Source organism: Caretta caretta, chromosome 2, assembly GCF_965140235.1.
Source record: "Caretta caretta isolate rCarCar2 chromosome 2, rCarCar1.hap1, whole genome shotgun sequence".
Classification (NCBI taxonomy): Eukaryota; Metazoa; Chordata; order Testudines; family Cheloniidae; genus Caretta; species Caretta caretta.
The window spans coordinates 225,759,105-225,774,751 of NC_134207.1; the positions used below are offsets into that span (position 1 = coordinate 225,759,105).

Consider the following 15,647-nt stretch of genomic DNA (forward strand, 5'->3'; position numbering starts at 1 on the left):
ACTTAAATGCCTGTGCTTCCCCTATCTGCACCACACACTTTATAATCCCCACCGTGACAAACAAAACAAAAAAGCAAAAAACCAACCCACTCTCCTCACTCCTCCTAACAACATACAAACTAAGGAGCAAATCTTGCTTGGTTTACACACACAACCAGTTCCATTGACTTCAGTGGGGCTACTCACATGAGTAAGGCAAGAAAAAAACTGGTTCTAAATGCAGAATAAATATGTCCCTGCTAAGGTGGAACATTTTGGGGAGTTGATAGGGATTATTTACCTTAAAAGGCAAAATTTGGCCATCAAGTCTGCACTTATCTGGTTGTTGTTTTAAATTAAGTAAGAAGATCTGACAGCAGCCTCCTCCTCACATGCTTCATGTTCTGCTGGAATTCTGCCATCTTTCAGAAGTATGGAACTTATCAGCTGCCTGTTGGAAGCCTTTGCTAGGCCATCTCCAAAAGGAACAGAATGACCAAAATGCTGAAGTTCCTCATATTCTACTCTTTTCCTCCTTGTATTTGGACCCAGAAATCATCACTGACCTTTGCAGAGAGGCCACCATTCTGGGGCTTACTCACTGCGATTTGAGCAGCTATGCCAAATAAAATGTAAACAACAAACAGAGAAATTAACTCTTGGCAGAACATAGCATTGCATTTACTCATACTGTTATTTTTGTGTGTTATTTTTACAGTGCTCAAAAGTGTGCTAGGAACTTAAAGAACAAGAAAAAGATGGGCCAGTCATCTGAAGAATTTACAGTCTAGAGCTCGGACACAATACAACAAGTGAGGTTTATAAACAAACAAAAAAGAGGTAAGGGTGGAATTAGGGCAAGGATTTCAAAAATATATTCACGGAGTCACTCTTTTTAGGTATGTTCTTATCTTGATGGGTGGTGGTGTTTTTGTTTTTAAGAATATTCCCTTATACTCTTATACTGAGCATAATGCTCACTTTATTTGTGAGTGTATTTACGATACTCATGTGATACTTCCTCCTTTGCCCCGATTTAATTTCTCTCTCTTTCTCTCTCTCTTTTAAAGTACAACTATCCTTTGATGGAATAATATACATATTTGAAGCTTCTCAATGTGAAGACAGGGAATTGGCTAAGTAAATGTGTTTTGAAAGTCTTCTCTCTCAACTTTATACTTACAGTACTGTAAGTTTGTGGGTAGGTGTTTCCTGCAATGCCATGTAAACTCATTTTAAAAAAATTGTCATCTTGTTGCTGGAAATCTTAATAGTAACAGTTTGATTTTGTAGCCAGATAGGCATGATTATCATCAGCTGCTAACCTTTTGTCCTTATCACCCCACATATTGCTGTATTTTGGATAAAGATCAGATTTCCATGATATTTAAACAGGAATAAACAAATGTGGCTCTTCCTAAACATAATCTGGTGAAGATAATGTCATTAAAAAAATCTGCTCTTTCACAAATGAGAAGAGGGAATGGATCATATCTATGTGTAGGTTTCCTGGATTTCACCCCATAAGGAAGTTGGTTATAAAATTCTCCATCAGAACTTTTTGTTTGGTGGAAAAAAAAATGTCTTCGCCATCAACTTTGCTTGTCTAACTGTCTATACTAAAAACTTAAGTCGACCTATGTTAAGTCGACTGCAGTAATTACTGAGGTGGTTCACATCCACACTATCTTCCTTCCGTGAATGGCGCATGTCCTCACCAGGAGTGCTTCCACCGACTTAAGAGGGGCAATGTGGGGCTGCCAGGAGCATGGCAGCCCTCTGGGCTCCCAGTGGGGAGCTCTGAGCCTGGAGCCAGGGCACCTGCCAGGCTCCCAGTGAGGAGCAGGGAGCCTCGGTGCAGCCGTGCTCCCAGCGCGGAGCTGGGCCTGGAGACCCCGGGCAGCAGCCCAGATGGGAGCAGGGCTCTAGAAGCCCGGAGGCAGCCGGGTTCTAGCTGGAGCCCCCCACCCTGTGATCACCAGGGTCACAGCCTGATCTGTGAGGCTTTCTTGGAAATTTCACAGCTCCAGCTCAGAACTGAAAATTGACAAGAATGACAACCAACAGCCGATGTAAGTAACCTGCAGTGTCTACGACACTGTGTCGCCCTAACTACAATGGCATAAGCCCTGCATCTCACCTGGAGGTGGAGTTATTATGTCGGTGTAGTATTGCACTTACATAGATGGGAGCAAGGCTGCAGTGTGTACACTGACATAACTGATGTAAGGCGCCTTAGGTTGACCTAACTGTAGTGTAGAGCAGAACTAAGAGGAATCATGTCTGCTGTTACTTTACATGTGATGGGTTACTTCTGTTGATTGGACAAAGGCCACTAAACAGTACATCTGGATGAACCTAGAAGGAAAGGAGATCAGCCCTCAACATGCTGTTTGAGTCTGTCAATGGTTTGTGAAGTAGGTCATAATGAAATTCACTAGTGAAAGGTCTGAATTTTTATATTACTATGTTCACACAGAAATATCCCCAGCCACAAAGGCTGACAGATTAGGATCAACTGACATTTATTATGTGATAGACCACTGAGGAGCCTGAAAGATGTTTTGTTTTCGAACGCATACAGAATCAAACAGTATTCTTTGCCCAAAAGATCAGCAGGCATGCCTTTTCTTGGAGATGAAAAGGACAGGTACGAGAAAGGAATTTTGTGTTCTTTGGGTGGCACTTCTACTGATTTCTTACCATGTAGTAAGTGATCAACGGTGAAGAAGAATAGAGCAAGTGGTGGAATGATGAGAGAGAAACGTGTCAGATGGGTACCACAGTGGCAAGTGAACTTCTGTTAAAGGCTATTTTAAAGATTCCTGGAGATCAAGGTTACCATGCTTTGTGAATGTCAGCAAGTACCTATTTTTGGCACTATATAAATAAAACAAAGAAGGGAATAAAATAAGCAACAGTATCTGTAGCTGCTCTGGAGATTTCATCCGATGGAGCTCATGGTTTCCCTGCCCACACTGTCTTGACCCCTCTGGGACAGTATGTCCTCTCACAGCTGCATAGTTGGAGAGATCTTCTGCACCTTTATGCCTCTCTGATGCACTCATATATCAAGATGGAACTGGTATCTCCCTGTGTCCTCTGTCTTCCACAGTAATTCACAAACAGGGAATCAGATTTTCCAAATCACTCCGTTCCATTGAGGCATATTTCAAACACCCTTCTGACATCCCAGGTACACTACAGTTTCTCTTTCTTATATTTATGATTCTGATAGAATAAGGGAGGACTATTGTGACGTTATCTGATTAAAATATGACCATGTATATCATTGTTGCTACCACTGTTATACAATTGCAAAAAATCTTGTACAAAGTGTGTCATGTGAGGTGTCAATGGAAAAGTTATGATTTGCTGAATAGGATTATCCTATCAGTATGCATGTATCATGTTCATATCTGAAGTTATGAATATTGACTTTATATCTGTATTTCAAATGTGTTTGTTCCTGTGAAAACCCCCACAAGGTAGTTTACATCCAGTCTAGCCAGCACATTTTGAATGGATTATTCAAGTTGACGGCCCATTAATGAACACAATGGACCATGGAAGAAGCTTATCCCCACCTGATGGACTTTCCTGTGGATGTTCCAAGCAGAATATGGGTAATGGTCCCTGCTATGACTCATCGAAGCATGCAAGGACATGTGACCAGCTCATGTGATACTAAAATCCATCTTATGCCTCTACTTTTCCACTAATTATGCTGGGGGCTTTGTTTGGGACAATGACATTCCCGCCATATGGCAGAAACTATAAAAGGCTCTGAAAACATCTCCATTTTGCCTCTTTCCTGCTCTAATCTCTAGACTGTGGACTTATACTAATGGGCGCATTCTAACCGAAGGCCTGAGGACCTTCCAATCATTTGGAAACAACCAGAGACTTAACAAGCCAGCAATTTATTTCATCACAGCTTCAAACCTGATACAAGAACTTTGCAATTATTGTATGTATTTGATTCCTTTCACCAATTTTAACTCTCATCTCTTTTCCTCTTATAAATAAACCTTTAGATATTAGATACTAAAGGATTGGCAACAGCATGATTGTTGGTTAAGATCTAAGTCATATATTTACCTAGGTATGTGGCTGGTCCTTTGGGATCAGAAGAACCCTTTGTTTGATAGGTTTCAGAGTAACAGCCGTGTTAGTCTGTATTCGCAAAAAGAAAAGGAGTACTTGTGGCACCTTAGAGACTAACCAATTTATTTGAGCATTAGCTTTCGTGAGCTACAGCATCCGATGAAGTGAGCTGTAACTCACGAAAGCTTATGCTCAAATAAATAAATTGGTTAGTCTCTAAGGTGCCACAAGTACTCCTTTCCTTTGTTTGATGAAATTGGTTTTAAATAACCATTCATCATTAAGTCTAATGGCTGGGTGTTGGAACAAGATCTGGGATACCTAAGGAGACTGCATTTCTGACTTCCTTTTTGCCAGTGTGGTGAGACGAAGTTTATTTTTGTTGCTGGTTTGGTATATCTTGTGATCTTGTGGAAGAACCACCACCAGCTTTGGGGTGAGTCTGCCCTATTTCTCAACAGTTTGTCCTGAAACTTGTATTCTCAATTGTGATCCACTGAGGTACGGTGACAACTATGTCCTGCAATCTGTGGGACACAGATCTTCTTTGGTGAGAGACCCTCTAGGGCTCTCAGAACCACTGTGTCCTGGTGAAACAAACAATGCTGTGGCTAAGTGGTAGAAGCTCCTACTTCTGATATCAGATAAGCTGGCATGGTGGCTGCTAGGAAGATGATTGATTATCGAATTACAAAGATGCAGAATTTAGGATTTTAAATGGTTGTGAAGACCGGGAAAACTAAGTTGAGAATCCAAGTCCAGCCCTTGAAAGCACAGAAGAGGTCTCAGCTTTCTAGCTGCCCTGAGGAAATGTGCCACATTCGGGTGATCTAATGAAAACAAAAAACTCGGGACTAAAGCATGGACTCTTGGCATGCTGCCCAGTATGCCAATGGCCAGGTTGTCCTGAAGTGAATTGCAAGATTGATATGAATCATTATGGTGCCATATTCCTTTCTCTCATATTCTAACTTATCTGAGCATGGCCTAGAAGTACATTCTTTCTGAAAAGTGAGAAAGGGCATTCAATGCCACTGCCTCATGAGTTTTCCTCCTTGAATAGCAACATATTTCCACTTTGTGGCTATGTGTTCTGGCCCATATTCTCCATATTTGAATGGTTCTTGTATATCCTGGAGAGAACGAGGTGTTGAAAAACCCTCCTGCACTAATGGAACCAGGGTAGCACTTCAGCACAGCACACTCTCTCTTACATTCTCCCTCCCACAAAGATTTTTGAATTTGGATATGGTCTGGAGGCAGGCCCTGTTGATTGCAGACTGGTGATTTTCTATCCTGCTTTGTGCCAGAAGCTTAATTCTTTTGGAGATGACTACACCAGAGCGGGAAACTGTCTGCACCAATGCCAAGTTACTCTTCTGTTGGTTGATCTGCATTTTGTGAATGTCTGTGCTCTGGGGGACCACCTGTCAAATAAAGGATGGCATCTAGCAAATCTAACTATGAGTAGAACTTAATAAACACCCAGAGCACCATAGAAGTCAATCAGGAGTGCCTAACATGTATTTTGAGGTGATATGTATGACCCTCAGGAACCTCCTGTGGGCCAGCCTGTGTGTGTAAACATGCTTCTTCAAGACTTAGATCTGGTCTACACTACAGAGCTATGTCAGCATAACTATGTCATTCAGCAGTGTGAAAAATCCACACCCCTGAGCAACATAGTTATACTGACCTAATCCCCGACCCCACCTTCATGTAGACAGTTCTATGTTGGCGAGAGAGCTTCTTCCGCCAGCATGGTTACTGCTCTCGAGAAAGTGGATTAACTACACCAGTGGGAGAGCTCTCCCATTGGCATACAACGTCTTCTTAAAGTGTTATAGCTGCACTGATGCAGCATTTTAAGTGTAGACTTATCCTTAGTAAGATAAGGAAACCATCCTACAAAGATGCTCATAAGAAAGCGAGCACCTTCAGCCAGCACTTGATGCTCCAGGAGGAAGTGGGGAAGACTCCCTGAAACGGATCAATAATGGAGTGGTACCTGCTGGCCACAGCCCCCTGGCAAATGACAGTTGTGTGGAAAAGGAAGGACAGAGGATTAAAAAGAAGAAAACAGAAGTTAAGAAAGGAGCTGGAGGGAAAAATGTAGAAATAGTTCATTGCTGGGCTTCTGGTTAATGGAATTTTGTAGTCCTTCAACCAGTCCTATCTTACCACATTGACACTTACGCAGAGTCATCAATTGAGTTATATTTCAAACATGGTTAAATTATTCAGATTAAAACATTTTCCATCAAAAACTGCAAACACTGCTTGAAAACATTCCCCTAGATCAGCGTTTCTCAAATGCAGCCTCCATGGCTGCATGAGGCCACCAAGGGCTTTTCTTGAGGCCACAACCTCCTGGGTGATGGTTGAGGGGTGGGGGAGCAAAGCAGCAGCCCCTCTCCCGGGGTCACCAGGAGGGGTTGGTCCCTGCCCCCCTCTGGAGCCACACACACTGTAGAGCCAGGCGACCAGTGTGAGTCCCCCACCTTCCTGGGGGCTTGGGCTTTAGCCCTGGGGTGGTGGGTGGGCAACAGGCTCTGTACCTCAGCCACAGGGCTTTGGGCTCTGGCCCCAGGCTCATCCCACCGCCCCTGGCTCCTGCTGCCTCTTCCAGCCCCTACTCGTGCAGCAGGACCCCAGGCTCTAGGCCTGGACTCACCCCCTAATAGCCCTGACCCCGCTGCCTCCTCTACCCCCCATCCAGTCCCCATTGCCCCTGGCCCTCCTGCCTCCTTACCCACCTCCCCATTCAGGATTTAATTTGTCCCCCAGCTTGCTGGGGATGAGGAAGTCTGCTGTGAAAAGTGATATTAACAAATATACAAATATCACTTTTCACAATAGCAGACTTACTAGCTAGCAAGTCTTAAAAAAACAAACAAACAACCCAAAAAAGCAAAACAGGCAAAGCACCTTATTTTTGCTTCTATTCTGTTTAAGTCCAGTAAAGAATAGGGACAACTGTACCTTATTTTTATTACTGAGTCTGCATAATAAATAAATTACAATGATTTGGACATGTATATGTGCATATTTATTTGTTTTTCCTAAAGTTAATTAAGTACTTTAGGAAAAATTGTCAGAGCGACCACCACTAAGAGTTAGTGGCTGCATTCTGAGGCCACCAAAAATTTTGTTGTGAGAACCCCTTCCCTAGATCATACTGCATTTATGTGCATGCACTGGGTTTACTTTATATAAAACAGTATGATCCTCTAACACGAATGAAACAAAGTGCAAGGGCTCATGCACACAGACCATGAGTCACTGTACTGGATGCTGGCTGTAATCGCTAAGCACTGAGGGCACTGCTTAGTCTCATAAAACGTCACACATGCGGCTTTGCATGTGTTGTTCAGTCTTTGTTGGAGCTCATTTCTGTCTGAGGGGTGACTCAGAAAGCCGGGTCACTTCATGAAATGAATGGTGTCAATTTCCAAAGACAGCTCAGAAATTTGAAAATGAAGATGTGGAAATATGTGGACAAGTATGTAACGTTCTTTGTTTCTGTCCTCACTGGGCTACCAAGGAGCCAATTAGGAATAATTAAAAATAGATAAGTCAGCATTTGTGGGAGCTTCAGACCCAACTTCAGGACTATCTTCCTGTGACCCGGAGGGGCAAAAGAGGTGGATCACCAACCCTTTCATTATTATTACTATTATTTATTTGTGGTAGCGTCTAGGAACCAAGATGGTGTTGACTTCGGAACACTGGCTGGGCCACTGCAAGACAGGATCTCTTGTAACAAGATCTTGCAGTTGACACTCTCAAGCCAGGATCTCAGCAGATTCCAGCCTTCTCTGAAGGAGAAAAATTCTGGTAAAATTAAAGGGATTTATGGCTGAATTTTGTGGTGTGGTTCAGGAGATACTGGCTGGGCTACTTTTGCTTACTAGTCCAACCTTCAACTTGTGGGAGACACTAACTGTGAGGGCCCTGGCAAATTGCTTTTTCAGTAGGATGGTAAAGGTATTCTTTGGTCCCTGATCATGGCCCAGGTAAAGGCTTTCCCATCTCTAGCTCCCATGTCTTTTGTCCTCCTGCCTGTCCAGCTCTTGCAAGAAGCAAAGAGGGTCATCCTGACACTCATGTATGCGCCTCATAGAGTGCCCTACTCTTGTAGCCCACTTCCACAGGTTTATATGCTTTCTGGGTCTTTAGCCTTAAATCTGTCCTGACAGTCAATGCACCTGACTATTTCCTAAATGGCTTTTCTCCTTCCCTAACAAAATTCTAGCTCCACTCCCACCCCCAAATCATTAATGTACTGTATTTTATCCAGACTCCCTAATATTTGAAATATCTAAGCAAAGTAACAAAATAGGTTTTCATACAATGATGATGCATCATGAACTCTTTCAAATGGATTTTAAATTTTTTATTCATTAAAGAAATAGTGTTATTCTGCAGGGCAGCAGTTCTTAACTGGGGCTCTGCAGCCCACTGGGGGGGGTTGCCAAGCAGGGCTACTCAGAGTCCCGAGCCCTGGCACCATGCGGGGCAGAAACCCTGAAACCCAGGCAGCCTGCACAGCAGAAGCCCCGGTGCCCCATTGGATGGAAGCCCCGAGCCTGGGTGCCCCATGGGGCAGAAGAGCCCTGTTCCCTGAGCCTTGGAAGAAGCCACCCTGCGTGGCTAAAGCCCTGGATCCCAGATCCCCAAGCCCTGGCAGAAGCTGCCAGGTGGGGCTGAAACCCTAGCACCCGGGCAGAAGCCCAAAGCTCCCAATCCTGCGGGGTAGAAGCCTTGACCCCCCCACCCCCTTCATCCGTCCTGCGAGGCAGAAGCCCCGCTGTGGCTCAAGCCTGAGCCCTCCCCCAACAGCTGAAGCCCAAAGGTTCCACCACCCCAGGCCCTGGAGTTTCTATAGCATATCAGAGGTGTGTGTGTGGAGGTCCACTGAAAGTAAAAGGTTGAGAACCCCTGCTCTAGACAAGCCCTGAGTTGGTTTCTGATCCATGCCTGCTTAGTTTCCTTACTAGCCACTTGTGAGCAGCATCTTGACAACAGCATTTTCAAATACAAATGATGGCAAATTGTTCTTGTTCTGCTGTTTTACTCACGTGCCCAAAGAACTGGAATGGTTTAGTCAGCCATGGTTTTCCTCTGCTAGTTATTTCGTATCACAGAGACAAGGTGGGTGAGGTAATATCTGTTACTGGACCAACTTCTGCTCCTGAGAGAGACAAGCTTTGGAGCTTAGAGAGAGCTCCTCTTCAGCTAAGGGAAATGTACTCAGAGTGTCACAGCTAAATACAAGGTGGATAAAATTGTTTAGCATAAGTAGTTAGCACATATTTCAAGGGACCTTTCAAGTTGAAGTGGCCCGTTAACACCTCTGCAGTCCTAGGGGACGAGGAGGGGTTAGTAGGTTATAGATCAGGAGTGGCCATGTAACTCTTTTACAGTTAAAGTACAGCTCACAGCAGCCCCCACATTCTCTGCGGGGGGGGGGGGGGGGTGAAGGGGGAAGAGAAACTTGGGGCTTCTGCCCACAGCAGGGTGGTGGGGCTCGGGGCTTCTGCCCTGCAAGGAGGGGCATCTCAGGGCTTTAGCCCCATGGGATGCCTGCCAGGGCTTGGGACTTCAGCCCTGCTCCTGCTGAAGCCCTGAGCTCTGGAAGAAGCTGTACCGCAGGGCTGAAGCCTGGAGCTTCCCAGCCCCAAGCTGCTCCCCTGCCACAAGGGACAGAAGCCCTGAGCCCCCTGCCCTGCGGGGCAAAAGCTTCCCACAGGTGAAGCCCAGAGTCAACCCCGAGGCTGAAGCCTGGAGAGCCATGGAGTTTCTATAACATGTTGGGAGGGGTGGGGAGGGGGGGGGGAGGGGGGGCTCCAAAAGAAAAAGATTGAGAACTCCTACTATAGGGAATTTACAGATTTACACAACATCGGCAAAATTCTCCCTTCAGGTCTGCACAGTGGAGCTCGATTCCAATATTCTGCTCTCCTTATTGTACATGCACAGATCTGAGATACATGCATGTATGGGGAGATCTGAGTACTAGAGCTGGTTGCCGCGGTGTGGACCAGAGAGAAAAACTTGTATTAAAACAAGCCATGGCTATTTCATTACTGTCTTTGAAAAAACTTTCTCAAGTATATAAAAAAGGGAAAGCTGAAGTCAGAGAAATGCTGAAAAGACACATGTGCAGAGTCTGAATACTAAGCAAACATACCTCAGAATTAAAAAAAAAAATTAAGCAGTGCTGTACATGACTTGCAACAACAATCAAACTTGCTAGATACATGTTTAAGATAAATGAGATAACATTCCTTGTCAAGAGACGATACACTTTGCAATACAAGTTATTCAAAGGCAAATTGCTGCTTTTAAACCAAGTTTCCTCAGTCTAAAATGACAGGTTTCAGAGTAACAGCCGTGTTAGTCTGTATTCGCAAAAAGAAAAGGAGTACTTGTGGCACCTTAGAGACTAACCAATTTATTTGAGCATGAGCTTTCGTGAGCTACAGCTCACTTCATCGGATGCATACCTTCCACGGTATGCATCCGATGAAGTGAGCTGTAGCTCACAAAAGCTCATGCTCAAATAAATTGGTTAGTCTCTAAGGTGCCACAAGTACTCCTTTTCTTTCAGTCTAAAATGGTATTAGTGTTTCCACGATGTTTTTGATAAAGGATCCAATTCCATGCCCATTTAAGTCAATAGGTGCAGGATTGAGCAGAAGTGTAGGCAATGGCATGTGCAATATTGTTTTCTCCTAGTTCAATCTACCATCATTTTTCAAAAATGTTACCTATGTAATTTAATTTTCCCTGTCATGCAATATAACTTATACACTCAGATACAGAATGATGAAACAATCAATGGCTAGTAGCATTAATAGCCAAGGTTTATTTAACTCCCTGGGACAAAGATTCTGCCTGCAATTTTCAGTTACAGAATGTCTCAAACAACACTGAGTATTTTGTATGGCTGAGACTCGATATATGCATCCTATAAGTCAAAGGTAGCCAGGAGACCTTGTGGTTTTTCATTTATATTTAATTTTAAATGAAAAAAACATACATTTTTAAACCATATTTTTCAAAAAAATCTTTACTTTCTAAGGGCATATAATCTTTTCTGGAAATGAAATTATATTGTGAAACTGGAATTGCATTTCTGATTTTATCCAGTCTGACTAACCAAAGATAAACATGAGCTGTGTTATAATTCAGTCTGCCATTGAGACACATTTTTCATAACAGTAGCTTAAAAAAGATAAATCTTTGTGTCCAAAACCCCAAAACCATACCATACCATGTTTATAATAAATGCATTTTCTATCTACCAGGTTCTGCCGAACTGCTACAATTGCCCAGATAAACCATTTGAGAGTATGTCAGGTTTAATTAATACAACATGACCTGATCATTTCCATAGCAAGGAAGAAAGAAGTTTGCATTCTTTAAATCCAGAGCTCAACCTGGAGATTATGCTAAATTGCTTCATTCATAGTCCACACTCCTCCGCACATGTCAGGAGGACAGCATTTGTCCCCTCTAGTGATAAACAAATTATACATGAAATCAATTCCACTTCACAATAATTTTCCCAATTGGATATTATCTTTCCTCCTCTGCTCCCTCTAGTTAAGCTTGCATCCTGTAACTTGCTAATGAGCTGGGGGCTTTCTGTTCCAGGTGGCACCCCCTGCCTCGAAGTCATGACATTTCCCATTTTGAATGCTGCTGGCATTTTTCGACAGCTCCTGCTAACTAGCCTTTTTGACCTGCACTAAGAGGAACTCATCTGATCGAATCCTCTAACCTGCCAATCATTCCAACAAATGATCTTCACAGTCACTCCCAAGGCAGGGGGAAAAAAAGAAAGAAAGAAAAAGCTAGCAAGAGAATGAGGGAGTAGGCAAGCGAGCTGCCTCTGCAGCTACCTAATGAGAATACTTTAAGTCTCTGAGGCAGCTGAAACACTGAAAAACTGGTGGGAAAATTAGGGCAGAATTGAATGTCTAGCTCTGTACTTACTGATTTCTTTCCATCCTGAGATCATTTTGAGAGCAACACCTCTGAGATGTGCCATTTTCTAAAGAACACAAGTAAATTTTATCATATAAATAGAAAATATATGTATTTCCTCTGCCACCACCAATATGTGGCCCTCATAATTCTGCTCTGCCAAATGGCGTTCTTTACAGAATTAATTAGGAGCTGTAAACTTGTTATATTAACATTTGCACCTAGGAATTATGAATTTTTTGGGTCATGTAAGCCATAATTAGTATTTTAAAACCTAATTTAAATGCTGGCAATATTTACCCCTCTGTTTTTAGGCACAAAAATCTGTAAACAACAAATATACTTTGAACATAGTTTATATGAAGTTTTGTGGGTTGAAAACAAGCATAGCAGTTATGACAATGAGTGATTTGTTTTGGTTTAGTTCATTTTACAGTGTGATAGGTTAGCTACTGTTGAATTATTCAAATACATTAGGAGACCTGTTTAATTTTAAGATTTTTTTTTTTTTGCTCTTATAGAACTTTTAACATTAAATTTGTTCCAGATCAGGTTCAGTAGGTGGATAGTTCAGACTGAAATAACAGATTTAGAAGAAAATACATAAACTAAGCAGCTACAGTGTTGTACTAAGTAAAGTAGTACATATTTCATCTAATAACGAATGCAAAACTTTTATTAAGGGATTATACAACAACATTATATGTTGTCTTTATACCATTACAACACATGTAATAATATTCAGCACATTCTAATGATATTGTTCCTCCCGTTTATAGCAATTATGTCAACAGATATATTTGCAACAATTATAGTATATAATTAATAGCTCTCTACCATTGCATAAAAATGATAATCCACAATTTAAAAAATCAAGACGTGTGCAGTCAAAATTATATTAAAACATCATTAGTCATTTATAACACCACCACACAATTATAGAACTATAAGTCTTAAACTCCACTTCTGAGAAATCAGATGACACTGCTTCAGTGTTACCCTCCTTTGTTGTGCCAAGGTATTGGCAATTTTAATATTTTATTCTGAATTTGTCTGCTTTTTCCCCTAAGACCTTTAAGATTATTTTAATGACGTGCAGCTATGGGAACAAAAGTCAGACTAAACTGTAAATTATGGGGCAGCGTAAACTCATGCAATCTGATCAATTGACTCTTAAAAATATTACTGCATTCATGGGCCCAATTCTGCCCACAGCTGAGCACACTCAATTCCCATTAACTTCAGTGGGTGTTGCATGTACTTATCCAAGAACAGAATTTGGCCCTGAGGGGTTTTAGTTTCTTTGTTTCATAGTCTACCACCATAAACTATGCAAATGAAATATTGATACAAAGCTCTTGAAACCACTTATTCATAGAAACCATCCCAGTGCATACTGTTCAGAGGAGTTTACTGAAATAGATTTGTGTTTTATGATTTTACTAAAAGTAAAATGCTTTATTAATTCTGAACACTGCAAATTATGCCATACAGGCAATGGCTCTCATTAGATTTGCTGTCTCTATAGGTTACAGGCCATGTGTCAGCACTAGAAACTTCTTCTTTGTCTGGGAACCTAAGTTTCTCCCCTTCAGTGGTTCCACTTTTTCCCCCCATAGACAAAGCCTAACTGAGGAATCATGTGACAAAATAATCCTAAAGGAGAGGTGACCGTCCATGAGAGAATAGGATAGTTTAGAGCTTCTTTTGCTTCTCTTCCAGTCATTGTCATTTAGACATTGTCCTCTCTGCATTCAAATGTCATCCCAGACTATCAGCCCACTTCAACTCAAACAGCCTTTTATGCCTAGACACTTCTTAGAGCATGAGCGGACCACAAAGACTGTCTAGTGGGAATCGGTTGCTATTCTAATATTAATAATACAATACAGTGCACATGGGGCACACAAGATTCCGTCTTCTGTATCCCAAATTCAAGAACAAAAACATGAAATGAAAAGATGGATAAACAGTGTTAGCTGAGCATTTGTGTTATTGAAAATACCACCAATATCTTCAGAGATTAACTGCATTATCTGAGATTGCTAAATTAGAATCCTATACACTGAAAATTACTTAAAACTACAGCTAAAAATGCTTAAGGGTAAATTATCAGAAGTGAACTAAACATAAGCATCAGACTATACAAAGGTAGAAAAAAAATGATATTTTCCCTTGATGCAAGTTCAACTTTAACATTAGCGATACTTCCTTCCTAATCTGGCGGCTGTGTAGCTGACCTGACTGTGAAACAATGCAACTCAAAAATACACCTATAAATATGCAACAAGTAGTTCCAACAAAGAATAATATAGAATATACAATCACAATACAGAATGTATAGACCCTAGCCTGGGATATTTCAAAAGCTGGTCATGGCAAGTGCTCTGAGGTAACAAGCCAAAGTGTGACCACAGTCTCTCATTCTGTCTTCCTCACTGCTCCTTTTCCTTCATCCTCAACCCCTTCCCCGCCCCATTCCCCGCCCCAGTGGGCCTTTTAAAGAAGCATCTTGCACTAGTACTAAGCACTTGCCTCAAAATCCTGCCCATAGTTTGGGAAGCTCTTTTCATGTTACTGTATTTAATCAGAACTTCTCTTCCCCAAAAATCTCTTCCAATGTAGTTCAGGACTAAAAAAAAATAAAACATTTTTTGCCCTCTTTTGCAACATGTGCCACTTATCATACAAATACCTATCTAATACCTTTGCTGCTCCTCTGGACCATCTTATTTGAACTGCTGCTTCTGTTCAGGGTCTATTTCTTACACATAGAGGAATATGTGCTTTCCTGGCCTTTTATGAATGGACCTGATTGGCCTACTAGGTCCAGTGTTTGAATGGCTTAATGAGACCATGTGAGAGGCTCCCACCAAGTGTGGATTCTTTCATGTCAGTGGATTTCCAACTCCAAATGTGGATTTGATCCCCGAAATCCAAGGGAGTTGTGTATTCCAGTGTTTCTTGTACTGAATATTACCAGCAGTAACAAAATCCATGTTAGAGTAGAATATACTAACTATGGACACAATTTAGAAAGCACTTAAGCATGTGCTTAAGTTCCACTGAGTACATAGGGCTGATAATGGAAAGCCTTTCTGTGGCATATAGGTCCCCTTGGCCACTGCTCCATCTGCAGTTGGCTAGCACAAATCCTATGTGAGACTGAAAGATAGCCTAGTGCTGACCTGCTACATAATGGATGAGAATTTTATCCTCTGAACATATGCATGCTGGACATACTGGTCTCATTGGATTCAAGGTGTTTGCATGGTTGGGGCTTGAAGGAAGAGCTTAGTCTATAACTTCCATTTTACACAAATTAGAACAAAACAGCTTCAAGATGAGAATATAGTCCAATGCCTGTGGCTTTCTTGGACAAATTGCTATATGCATATCATTTAGGGTGTTTTCCATCAGCGTGATGGCCTTATCCTTTGATGCTAACTAAAACACAGTAGGAGTAGCCCCATAAAACCATTATGTTACTAACCTTCTAAAATTATGGCACTAAAAGCCACAAAAACCTCTAGGATCCTGCAGTTCTCTTTGCATACTCACTACTA

The 15,647-nt window shown here is 41.9% G+C and overlaps 1 protein-coding gene and 1 long non-coding RNA gene across 6 annotated transcripts in view; one reads left to right on the forward strand and one right to left on the reverse strand.

The window, feature by feature from the left end:
• The window catches only part of CDK14 (cyclin dependent kinase 14), a 503,511-nt gene that overhangs the window by 60,325 nt on the left and 427,539 nt on the right, over positions 1-15,647 (reverse strand). The window lies entirely within an intron of this gene.
• Positions 404-4,017, forward strand: LOC142071200 (uncharacterized). Its single transcript, XR_012667242.1, has 3 exons — positions 404-611; positions 698-819; positions 1,050-4,017. It is a non-coding gene; the product is annotated as an uncharacterized LOC142071200 (long non-coding RNA).